This window comes from Protopterus annectens, chromosome 5.part1, assembly GCF_019279795.1.
Source record: "Protopterus annectens isolate FY-2018-M chromosome 5.part1, PAN1.0, whole genome shotgun sequence".
NCBI lineage: Eukaryota > Metazoa > Chordata > Ceratodontiformes > Protopteridae > Protopterus > Protopterus annectens.
Window position 1 is genome coordinate 509,910,413 of NC_056736.1, and position 13,710 is coordinate 509,924,122.

The following is a 13,710-nucleotide window of genomic DNA, read 5'->3' on the forward strand; positions in this document are numbered from 1 at the left end:
AAATCACAAAAGCAAGTTATGTATGTGCTAATATTTTGCCATCATTTGCATTTGTTCTACTACACACTGATTCTGTTATCTTTTCTAATGTGCCGTATCTCACACTTACATGACCACTTCTCCTGTGGTGCTTATGGTTAATATCATAGCCTCTAGCTTTTATAACTAGATAGGTAAGTAGTTTGAATCCACTGGTGACTGACTACTCTGAGACCGTGTGTATCTCTGTAGTGCTAGGTAGGAATGGCTTTACTCACCAATCTGATGTATACCTTTACAGTGGGAGTGGACTCTCCCATCACTTTCAGTCCTTTTTAGGACACAGATCACCCGAGCATAACTATGGTGGTCAGCTTTTCAAATGTGCACCATCTTGTAGTTACAATCAAGCTTCTTGTGTGGCACTTGCAATTCATGCAATATCCTCTTGCTTGTCATCTTAATTAGGTATTTAGTTTGAAAACAGACATTTGTCCTTAGAATCAGTGTATATGTGAATGTACATGTAGGTTGTAATAGCATCACCCACAGATATGATGTGTAGATGTACAGCTGGAGAGGGGTATTTTGCTACTTAATACCCATTTTACACAGTCACCTGCTTTATTAAACATTGATGAGCCCATTTATTGAAATGAGATTCATCTCACCATTTTAGTAACCCTATTCTGTGGCCACAGGAAATGATTCCATGTTCTCTTGCTTGTGGACTTAGTAAGGCATGAATTTGAATCTGGCATTTGCTAAGTATCCTGTGTGTGTATCACTATAGAAACAGTGATGACTGGATTATGTAACTTGTGCTTGGTTACACCTACTGTTGTGTAAGATTTTAAGACAGTGACAAATTACACCACTCTTGTAATTAAGTTAAAGCCACACATATGACTTGCAGCACTGTGATGATGTCATGACTTCAAATATAACCAGTCTCACATTTGCAGGAAGACCTCTCCTGTGGCACTTTCTGTTGTTACAGTATTCTGTGACTTGTGTACTTAGCTTAGGTGTTCAAAACCCACAGTGACAGAGTATTATGAGTGTGTGTGTGTGACTAATGCTGGGTATGAATGACATCCAATAGAATTGTAATTGTGTGCAATTACAGTCAGATGTGTCTCTTCCATTACTTTTAGCTGAAACAACTGATATGAGTCACAGTGAAGATGTCATGCCTTTAAATATGTCTTATCTCACAGCTGTGCTAAGACTTTGCGTGTAGCTTTTGCAGTTAATATATAGCTCTATAGCGTGAGGACTTAAATAGACAGCTGTTCAACTCCAGCAAACAACATAATGTGAGTAACGTGGTATGACACAGTGAGACATACAACACTGCATCAATTGATTTGTATCTCTTTTAGTTCTAACAAAGCCCTTTCAACACACTGGGGTTTAATGCCAGTCAAATAGCGCTTGTGTTTAGAGTTCTGCTGTAGTGCATGCAGTTAATGCTTACTTCTATCGCATGTGTACCCCGATAGGCATCGGTTCAAATCTGGGAATGTACGCATGCAAAACAATAAGGACAGACAATTCTTTTGATCCCTCAGAATAATGCATATTGGATAAATAATAATGATTATAAAGCCTTTCTTAGTTTACACCTTGAAGTGTGTCCTTTGTGATGTCCTACTTTATAATCTTCTCATAGGTTCATAGGTTAGTACTAAGCTAAATGCCCTTGTGGGTTATTTTAAGCCTAGCCAATTACTCCATGAGAGTATCAAGGCCTGCACCTTGTGTCTGTAAGGCCAAACCTTAACCATCAAGCCAACCTCCCACCCAATGTGTATGTCCTTGTACATAGTCTGCATTAATTCTATCAGTGTTTCTGGGACTTCAGTACATTGCAGGACTGCCCATATCAGCTTTTTCATACTCTTCCTCCAAGTCTGGGAATGCTCATTTGGACTCCTTCATCTGTAGACCCTTCGCCACTGTCTGTCTCGCTAACAACATTGGGTTGACCATGCTACTTCCTGATCTCAATCAAAACTGTGCATCTCTTATCTTACTTTCTGTAGAAGATGCAGTTAATACATAGCTATCAGTAGGGTTGCACATGATAGGCAGGGTTTTTTATTAGGTAACGTACTTCTATAAGACAACTGTGACAGACATGAGTGGCATAGCCAAAGACTGGAGATACAACACAGTAAGACAGCCCCTTTATAGGTCTCAGATTCCATGTTACGGGAGGCATAACCATCCCAATAAGAGAGGGATGTAATGCCCTCAAGTGTGTTCTTTGTGACTCATCAGATATGCTTCTTTCTAGTCTTGGTTAACAATGCTCACTTCAAGGCTAAATGTCAGGTCTAACATGATGCTACATTGCATCTGCATGTGTACAGATACACTTTTTTATTCCTTCAACATGTACAGTTTGGCAGTTGCAGCAGAAAGGACACATGTTATATGACTGACATTTGATACATTTCCCCAGCAGCTGATGAAATAATACCATAAAGCTGGCATGTAATTTTTTTGGCTTAAGTCTTGTATGGGCTAACTATCCATTTGTATTATACACATAACACATCCTATGCATAGTAATATACATAATGACATTCATACAATCATAACCCATTTGTCAAGGGTCTATATTACATGATCAAACAGTGAAATGTTCGAACACGTAATAATCAACCCCTAGATGTTGAACTGTCGGAATGTCAAACAGTTCAATGGAGATCTCTATAGAGTGCAGACATGGAAGCTTTCCATTGTCTGCACTGTAGTGCGATCTCAGAGTTGGTATATTTAAGTAGCAGGGGGTGTGGGGGATGCAAGGGGACTTGCTCCCTTGCTTAGAGCATTTTTATGGTTTGTTTGGGTGTTTTTATTTATTTTTTTTTGACGTTCAACATTACGGCGTTTCATCATTTCGGGGTCAATTATTACGTGTTTGAACATTTCACTGTTAGATCACGTAATATAAACGCTTTGTCAAGGCCATGACTACACAAGTTGTACCTTGATTTAAATGCATTTTCACATATGTCACATGATTGCATCCATCATTTTACAAGTACATGATTCTCACATCTGCTATAGTTAGACAACTTTAAGTATGGATAGCAGAACATTATTCTGTTGCTCCACTGGTCACAGCGACAGATCTGTGTATGTGTTATGTGCTTCTGGACTACACCACATAAGTAAACAGCATGTATAAGCAGTCACACTTTCCACCATTCACAACATGCAGGTTATTGCCTCAAATGTGTTTTTCCTTAATTAATGCTATCATTGGAATGATTTCACAGGTGTGTGTGCTTCTTCTCAGTATTTCGAGATTGTTACAGGTCTATACACTACCATGTCAACTTCATTACTGTTTCCTTCATACACATAAGACAATGAAAGGGCTACAGTTCTTTAACCTGAACGTAAACACTAACATCAATCATGTGGATGTCAAGTATTTTGTTTGATTATTCGGACAGTATACATCAGAATGGCAGAGTAGGTCCATACTTCTGCAACACGGCTATAGCTAGGCATTCCCAATATTCTCATGTGAAAATGTATAGTGGAAACCATACAGAATATTTTATAACTGTCATAACTACTATATAATGTATACTCATACAAGATATGCTTGGCTAAGACAATTTAATTTTAAAATACCCTGTCTATGGTTACAAGTGCTAAAAAATGACAATAGAAGTCTATTCTGAAGTGCAAAGGACAACTGCTTGACAGCTGAATGCAATTGTTTTGCATGATAGGTAGATGGTGAGGCCAACAGCGTAATGTCTGTTACAACATATACCTTTGTGGGTACACACCTGATGTGCAACCTGCAGCATATACAATATCACCTAATGCATCTACTTTCTTTACCAACTGTTATCTCACCTCTACAATTTAAACAGAGTTAATATGTATCACTCCCTTTGATACAATGTAGCTGTGTCCCTCTCAGATCTTTTTGTCAACATTTACTTTTTATTATGTACGTGTCCCTAAGTAAACAGGATTACTTATATAGTTATTGCTAATGTTTAATCAGAGGTGTTTGTACAGTAATCTACTCATATATAACTACGTTACTCATTAAGCTTCCCCTGCCTTTTACTTATGTACTTCAAGTTGCCTTTCCCTTGTATTGTGCCATCTATATGTGCTCTCTTATGGGGGTTGAGTGCCTTTTTAACCTGTTATTTATATTGTGTGCTCGAGCCTCTCAGAACCTCAATGTGGCCACTAGCAGGTGTTCTGGCCATGAACAGGTGCTGCTTAACATGTAGGATTGTTTAGATGATGCATCAGTCTAGCAAAGTTAAAATGGGATGAGTCTAGTGTCTGTAGGTTGCCAATGCCCTTGTTTATCATTGCCATGATAATCCATTCCATGGCTTTCCATATTCATCTTGTTAGACTGATGGGTCTGTAGTTCCTTGGGTTGTTTGATGGTCCTCCCTTATGGAGTGGAATGACTGTTGTGGTCCTCCATTCACTTGGAATGTAGTCTGTTTGGAGTCTGTAGCTGAAAAGTGCCTCAAGTGGCCCTGACAGGTCATGTTTTAGACTGTTTAGGAGGCAACCAGGATGTTGTCGGGAACCACAGAGGTGGTGCTCTTGGCTTTAGTAAATGTTGCCAGCACCTGGTCCTTGTAATAGTTGAAGAAAGTATGTTGGTGGGGATTTCACCTTGTGGAGCTGGAGAGAGGGTGATAGTTTGAGCTGAATTTATCAGCCAGTAGATTTGCTATGTCACTCTTTCATCAAAGGTGGTGCTGTTCACCAGCAGTTCAGCACACTGCTGTATTACCCCTAAGGTTCTAGACATAGCTAAAAAAGGCCTTGTGATTGTCGTTAGCCTGCCAGGGCTACCCTGTCCTCATAGTTGGCCTTGTTGGGCTTAATTAGACCTCTTGGCTTCTTGTCTAGTTGTGTAAGAAGGCACTTATCTTTAAGGGAGTTGCTTTCCTGATTTTGGCTATGAATTTTCTTCTTTTATTATATACCTTGTTTAGGTGAGGATTCCATCATTCATCTGGTAAGTATGGCAGTCTCTATGCAGCCATTCACATGTTTGTATAAGGACTCATATGTGAATATTTCTGCATAGGTAGATGTGGTCTTGGGGTTGGGGGGAGCCATGAATGTTGACAAATTATCACTTAATAAGATGTAGTTTGCCTTAAACGAGTTCCTAACTGCTACTAGTTTAGCTGAGTATTCCTGGTTGATTTTTACATCAAAGGAGATAGCTTTGGGATTAGACCTCACTAGTGAAGACATGACATGGTGGAAGGTGGTGTTGGGGGAGATGCAACGCTTTCCCATGTTGATGATTACCAGATCCAGTATGATTGATCCTGTGGTTGGAGTGTACACCATCTGTTCTAAGGCATTTAAGTTAATAAAGTCCAATAAACACTGTGCCTGTGAATTTGAGGCAATGCAAGTTTCTATGTCTATACAGGAGTAGTCAAAGTGACCCATGAATAGAGTGTTTGGTTGGATGGTGAGGTCCTCTAGTTGGTTTAGGTATGACATCTGAGACTCTAGGGACATAGATGGTGACCTGTAACTTGCCATGATATGGTGAGGGACCTTATCTATGGTGACTTGCATGTGGATGAACTCCATGATATCATGTTTAACCAAACTATAGTTGTATTTGTTGCTAACATGTAATGGTTAAGGCGTGTACCTCACAAATACAAGGTACAGGGTTTGATTCTCACAAAAGGGAAATTGGCTAGACTTAAAATGCCCTAAAAGGGCAGCTAGACTAGTATTTGCCTATGAATTGTTTGTGAAAGAGCCCAGTGGCCTAATGGATAAGGCATCAGCCTCCAGATCTGGGGACTGTGGGTTCAAGTCCCACCTGGGCTGGTGGTTCACTAACTTAACAAATGGATGGGTGACTGCAAATTCACTCTAGGCTGTCCCCTCATGGACAGGGGCAGTCAGTATTGACCACAGACTCACTCTGTGAATTATGCCCACCTGTTAAGGACAATTGGGCAACTTCTAATTAATATGGCTAGGCTAGGCTTGTAAGGGCTCTAGGGACACTAACCTAGTAATATCCTATGAAGACACTTCCACCTTTGGTCCCAGTCTGTGCTGTTTGTTGTTAGTTTAAATGTGTGGAAGGCACTCTAGCCTTGCATTACCAAAGTACCTTCTATGGCTTTAAACCAAGTCTCAGTCATGGCACAGATGTCTATATTCTCGATAGTGAGGAGGGCTTGTAGGGTGTGGAGTTTTCTATTTAGGCTCCCAGCATTGAGCAGTGAAATCTTAAGGATGCTTGGAGACTTTTTCACTATGTTGATAGTTTTGTCTTTTTGACATTGCTAACAAAGGCTCCAAAGAAGTGGATACATTTTTAGCGAGTATTCAAAAGCCTAGAGGAGAAGAGGTGCAGCCCATCCCTGATAAAGTAATGTGATCTGTTGACCATCTCCTCCCATGCTTACAGATATTGGACTCCCATGGAGTGACACCAGAAACTAAGTCAATTATTAAAATCAATCATTTTATGTTCATGCTGTGGCATCATCCTTGCTGAAGGCAGAATGCTGTTCAATGCAAGGCTTGTATATGTCTGTGACACACATTCCTAGAGATCCATTAAGTCTCTTTTCATATCGTCCAGTGAGGTATGTCTCAGGTCATTTACACTCACATGGACTATGACAGACTTATATAAGTACATGGGCTGCAGTGACTTAAATGCACAGATGATTTTTTTGGATCCTGGCTCCAGACAGATAACTGACTGTTATCTTCTCCCTATCAAACCTGGTGGGTGGCACATCATGAGCAGTGTTGCTGTTATGTGGCTTTGGAAGTCTTTGAGATAAGGGAAGATTTCTTTCAAGTACCTTTGCATACAACAGTCTGTGTGCATGGTGAACAGTATGTGTGAGGGATGCAGTGTTGCAGTATGGGTATTCCTGACAACCTTTTTTGTTTTTGACATGTTAGACTCCAAAGAAGTTATGTATTTGCATCTCTCATATACTGTGTTAGTTTATTTAATGATCAGCTGGATGTCTGAGAACATAAGACAATTGCTACTTTGCCTCAGGATGCCTGAATCTACCAAGCTGGTCACAGAGACATTAGGAAATTTCATATCCATGTTGTCCGGTTCTGTAATAGTGTGAGCTGTTTAGGATTAAGGATCGGGTTTTAACCAGGTTATGATCATAATTTACAAATCACTTAGTGGGGCTTTCATTCAAACAAAAATTATGTAAGTTAAAACTACACCTACAACTGTGACTCTGGATTTGTAATATTTTGATAAATGGGTAAGTTCTACATTATGAAGATAGATGACTTTTCCAGCTAAACTTCAATGTACCTGTCCCTGCACTGATTTTGATCTATTCATTTTTTAATGCTGAAACAATTCATTAGACACTTGTAATTATGGGTAGTCTGTTGTCCCATGGATGCACTAATTTCCATTGGTGGGACTCACTAATTTTCATTTGTGGGATTTACTAATTTCCATTGGTGGGATTCAAACACCAGTTATGCTTGGCTCTAGTTCATAGGTTCATAAGTATGCACTAGGCTATTGGCCTAGGGCCTATATAAGCCTAGCTAAATGAGGATCCCTGACTTTCGCCACCGAAGAAAATTATTTTCCTGTGCCCCTGTTGAGCAGCGCCACAGCAATGATCTCTGGGGTGAATTTCCTATTTTCCATCCAATTGTCAAGATTTCTGGTGATTTACAAAGAAGCAGATGAACACAGCAGTTAATTTATACCAGATTCGCTGTCTGAATCCTATATACTATTACTCTGCATTAAAAGTCTATCATATTCTCTGTGGTCATTAGCATCAAACACATGGTCCACTGGTGGAGTTGCTAATGTTTCTCATTTTTGACCTTTTGGTATCCAAGAAGTCTTTTAATAAACCACATCCCTGGAGAACTGCATTTCTTTATACCATGTCATGAAGAGTATATATTGCATGTGTATCAGTGGAGAGCACTGTACAATACTTCAGCAAACGTCCTTTTGTCAATGTTGCCTTTTGCTATTTTATAAATAAAATTGCTACCACAGAATAAAGAAACTGAGTGCTTCTTTGGGAGAGATTTTTGCTGCATAAATACCTTTGACTAAGTGCTTCAGAAATCACTGTCCAGAGCTGGACTGTAGTCAGGATGAAGTCAGTTCTCACTTCAATCAAACTGTCTGCTTACAGGAGATAAAAAAGTGAATAAGTCAAATATTTAAAAATAATAACAACCATTGAAACCCCTGGATCCATAAAATTATTTCCTTCTCATGAGCCCACACTTCCTGAGGTACCCTTCAATTATATTATTTCAACTCACATAATAGACCTGGAATAGTACAGAATTCACAAATGTATTCATAAGTTCCTACCTCAGAATTAACGCCTGACCTTTGCCTTCAGTGACTGCACTTTCATACAGAAAATTATAAGGCTACACGGAATACATCTGTTATTATTTTTAATGCTTACAATAATAAAAGATCTTGCAGTAAGCAATATGTACTGCTCAAATTAACTTGGAGTCTGAAAAGGCAATTCCAGTGTCTGTCCAAGATGCACAGATTCTTAATACCTATGTCTGTGTATTAGTAATTGAAGGGGCCTTAATCATTCAAGGGGGAGAAAGGTGATACAGTCCCATGGTATAGTGGATCTGAATACAGTGCTTGAAATTACTGCCATCTGCTGTGCAAAGTAAACCCAGTTTGCTTAACAGTTGAAAGACAGAATGCAAAGAAGTATGATTCATAAAAAATACAGCCATTCCAAAGCTACAGAAATGTCAGAGTTGTTATAAAACATTTAGTAAGAGATATTACAGATATCTTGTGAATGGTGTGTTCTTGGCTATTTCCTTTCATAATGAATCAAACTGCTGGTCTTATTTTATTTCTGATCTGCATCAGATATACAGTAGTGTTGTCAGACAGTGGTCATCTTGGTTTTGCCTTTAGAAAATGTTAACTAAATATGAGCAAATTACATAAAAATGAATAAAACTAAGATGGCTTGTTGCTAAATATAATTTAAGATGCCTGGAACTGATTTTAATAAAACAAGAAAAACTAATGCATCTTTTCTGTTTTGCAACACTGTCTGTAAGTGTACAGCTGCAAAAACCTAAGCTAGGATTTAACTAAAAGGCAGTCAATTTAGTTTCATCAGTAATATATATGCTTAGATGAGATTCCTGAAGAAGATGATATTTATTGATTGCTCGATTTGCTGGTTTGCCTGTTAGGGACTGTGACGCTGTTTTTCACTGCTGCATGTGTGTTGCATCTCAGCATTTTGCCTCACCTCATTCATTATTCAGATGCAGAAGTATTGCTGCAAGTTATCAAGCAGGGTTTGGGCTGGAAATCATGTGGAAATTAAGTGACATACTAACAAAAAACGGGCAATTATGCACAATTCCATCTGTATGCCACATCCAACTTTGATATTTAATTTCCAGACTTCACAGTTTTATTGTCATTTTGAGATACTTTTCTGTATTCCACAAATTTCTAAATCACAGTTACTCTACTTTTTTATTTATTTTATTTTTTGTCAGCTGGATAACCCACTAGCACTAATCCCTTTTCGGTAGAAACTTACTGACTTGGTTCCCTGTCACACAGAATGTAATTGGAGATGAATAGGCTCAAACCCCAGGATATACCTGATTAGCAGCTCTTAGGCTTACTCCTCTGTGCTAAACTGCCAGAGCATTTCTGTATTTAGAGTATATATAAAGATGTTTTCTGTGTTGTGTAGCTGTACATCTATAGCAGTAAAGAATGGCACGTTATTAATCAAACCAAATCATAATCACAATGCACCAAATACAAATATCTTGTGAACTCTATATTCTGGATATAAAGTGTGAGCATCTGTGTTATTCGGTAGAACATTACTTTTCCCATTCTACAGTTTTGTGATTTTTAAAGGACATTGTATACTTATATGAAATGGTGCAGCATGTCCTGTAAAGTGAGTCACTGAATTACACAATGCAAGTGATGTCACTGGTAAAATAGTGATTGCTGTCTCAGTTTACACTGTCATCCGATGTCATTTGCTTTGGATTACGCTCCTTTTAGTTCAGTGTGAACATGTCATGGATGTGCAAATATAGTTAGACAAGTAGATAGTGTTTTGTTTTCTTTTTTATTGTGAGTATGCAATCATGTGCTGTGTGTGTGTGTGTGTGTGTGTGTGTGTGTGTGTGTGTGTGTGTGTGTGTGTGTGTGTGTGTGTGTGTACACGTATACACTTATGACAGGCCAAGATTATCTAAACCTGAGATGTAGTGAAAAAAGACTTAATAATAATTAAATATAAACATGGTACCATTTGAAAAGATAAGAGTACTAAAATAAGTAGAAATGTAAGAACATAGCAAAAAAAATTAGCACTAAACTTCAGACAAAGATGGTTTCATCAGCACCCTAGCAGAGATTCCACCTGGGATAAGTGGGGATGAACACTTCATCAGCCACTCACATTCCTCACTATGCTCTCAAATTATTGTAACATAGTCCATTTTACAAAAAAGAAAATTTACACAACCTGTCAACACAAAAAAAAGTACAAGCAAACCACACAAGAATAACAAGGTCTACATATCACCTTCCTAGCTTTGGAAATATCAAATGTAGAACAACAACATTATAGGAAACCAATGCAAAGTAAAGGCAAATCACAACTACAGTCAGCTAATAAGTCAACATGCTTACAATTAAATAAGTATGAAAACTAAAGTCAAACAGATGGCAACAATGAAACTATAGTGTAAAAATATGTGAATAGAATAATCAGTAAATAACCAAAATCATTAAATGCTGACAGTCTGTGTCAACACAATTTCCAGTTTTGTTGGGGTGAATGTTTTTCATTTAATTACAGCCAGGGTATTTATTTAATCTATTGCTTGCTCTACTGTTTGTCTTCAGGAAGTCATTGGAGACTGCTGAGGACTCCTCATACACAGGAGGAGAGGTTGCTATAGCACTGATGGGGTGCAGCTTGGGTAAGTGCAATGGTGTATGCAGCAACACTGTTACCATTTAAAAATATACCGTTTTGCTCTGAGGATGTGAGACTTGTATGTTATTTGCTATGAATCTTTTATTTCAAGTACTGTGCCTACAGGGAACTCTTGGATAGTGTAGCTCATTTGTGCACGGTAGGAGCCCTTATGTAAATAAGGCTTGGCTATCACAGGGTATGCACTAAGAATGCAGACAAGTTGTGCAAGTGATACCTGTAGTTAAAATGTCTCTGAGAAGGTAATATATGGAACAGTAATTTAATTTTATGTGTGAGTTATACCTTATCTAGTACCAAATATTCAAGGTTTTGCAACTAAAGTGGGTACCTAAAAAGACACAAATACAACAGATTGTTATTAATGAAAGGGGGACTTAGGAAAGAGTGTCAGAAAAGTTTACTGATATGCTCCAACTGAAGGAAAACTGAAGTTTAATATTTAATTGTCACGTATTTTCCAGATCAATAAATCAACAAGAGACTTCATCAAAATGTTTATAACTGCAAAATTTAGATTGAAATATTTTTTTAACTCAGCTTAAAACCAATCACCACCTGATAACATTAATGAGAATAAATGACAGACAAAACTTGCATACATGCTGACACATTTCTACAATACAGATTCATAAAATCACTGATATTCCAGGGCTACTGATTTAAATAACTAATCTTGAGAGTAAATTTGTGGAAGATCATCCAGTTATCTATGTTATGTTTGACGGAAGATAAACACTCACAGTAATTAACATACAGCGAGAGCTTATTCCTGAGGTTAGGGAGGTAGTGAGTTATAAAATCACTGGACTTACAGATATATGAGTTCCAGGACAACCAGATCTCTAATAACATGTTAAGAGAGACATACATCTCCACTAAACAATCAGTAAGACCCTAAATAAAAGGATAGATATTCCAGCTTTTCCTGACAGCTCAGGGATTTTTGGTCTGTGATATTTTTTGATTAAGAACCTTTGGGGGTTTTCTAATCATTTGATATGTTTACTGAGATACATCCTGAATCGGGCATTCTTCTCAGTAATTGGTCTGATCAATGCTGAGTAAAATAGAATGATTGCCTCTTTAGACTTAATAATATTCATTTGGCAAGTAGCTGTGATAAATAAAATGAGTTTCTGACAAGCATAGTCACATGATGGTAAAAAAAGATTGAATTATCAACCAGAATTCTTACATCCCTGACTACATTTTCATTTTGTAGTGATGTATTGTCTATTCAGTATGATGAGGGAAGGAGCCATCTACCAAAAGTGATGATACTATACTTTTAAGCATTTAGTTTCTGCAAATTTTTAGTAAACAAAGGGTTTACTAAAGAAAGATGATTTTGAAGAATTTGGGTCTCAGGGCTTCATGTGCCCTTGCAAGCCATTTTAAGCTTAGACAATTTTCCTTCAAAGGTGAGAATAAAACTCTGTAGTTTGTGCCTTTGAGGTTAATAACTTAACCATTGTGCCAACATTCACTCCTGTGACAAAAGGAGATACTGCCATCCCAGCTAGCTGGAATTTTTAAATAATTCTGTGTCATTGGTGAATATCAAAATGCTTTATACAACATGCTTGTGTTACAGATGTATTAGAATTGTATGTCATATGTATATCAAGCTGCTTGTACAGATGTGTGTGTTGAAAAGGTATTTTCAAAGTGTTGTTTGAAATGTAACCATAGTGTGCCCTGCTGGAGGTGAACAGAAATGTACATGCACTATTGTAACTGTTTAAATGTATATATTTTAACAGTGGAAACTGGAATACATGAGGTTAACTTCAGAAAAATAACTGAAATTAAATGACTTTATGGCTAGGCCATAAACAATGGTATATTTCAGTTTTCAATGCAGCAAGAGACACAATGTCTGTACTAAGAAACTTTCTATATTATCTGTAGCATGAACTAATTACTTATCTTGAAAGTATGAAGGAATGCAATTGTTTTATGATTTCCAGCATCTACCAGAGATGTGAGGAGATGCCCTTGTCTGTATATTTTGATAGCTAGATGCTAAATATAGCCAGCTTCATCAATGGGGGGTTTTGGGTCTAGGAACTAAAAGTCATATGACAAGAAATTATGTCATTCTGCAAGCTATCCAAGCAGTAATATTTTACATATTAATTTGAGAAGTCTCTTTGTGAGACAGAGCATTCTGCATTCTGTCTTGGACCTGACAAGAACCATTCACCACACATCTGCCCTGCTCTAATTAAGTAAGTTTCTAGGGTATAGTAATTCTCTTAGATACAGTCAGGAATTACAAACCAAACTTAGTTTAGATGTTTTTCCACATTTACTCAAGACTGTCCTGCAATGTTGTTTTAAATATTTCCTGTGGTTTTGAACTCTGATGTCACTGTGAATATATATTTAGTATGGTCTTGTTCTTTTATTATTTATTATTAAACATATTTAAACCTTTCACTGTGGCCGATCTGTATAGAGATATTTATATTTTGAGAGTACTTGCATATTTATTTGCTGACACTTTGTGGGCCATTCCTAATAGCCTTGCTCTTGGTCAAACTATCATTTGTGTTAATATTAATACTACAAGGTAAAACTGGACACCCTTTGTTAAGGGCCTTAAAGTAGCTGATAAGGAGTGGAGTGGTGGCAGTGGTAACTACCTTATAGTCTAGGC

The 13,710-nt window shown here is 37.6% G+C and overlaps 1 protein-coding gene and 1 non-coding gene across 3 annotated transcripts in view; one reads left to right on the top strand and one right to left on the bottom strand.

Annotated features, from left to right (window-relative positions):
* GRPR (gastrin releasing peptide receptor) overlaps window positions 1-13,710 on the bottom strand; it is a 1,477,698-nt gene that overhangs the window by 475,053 nt on the left and 988,935 nt on the right. The gene's annotated exons all lie outside the window — the stretch shown is intronic.
* Window positions 5,784-5,856, top strand: TRNAW-CCA. Its single transcript has one exon. It is a non-coding gene; the product is annotated as a tRNA-Trp (tRNA).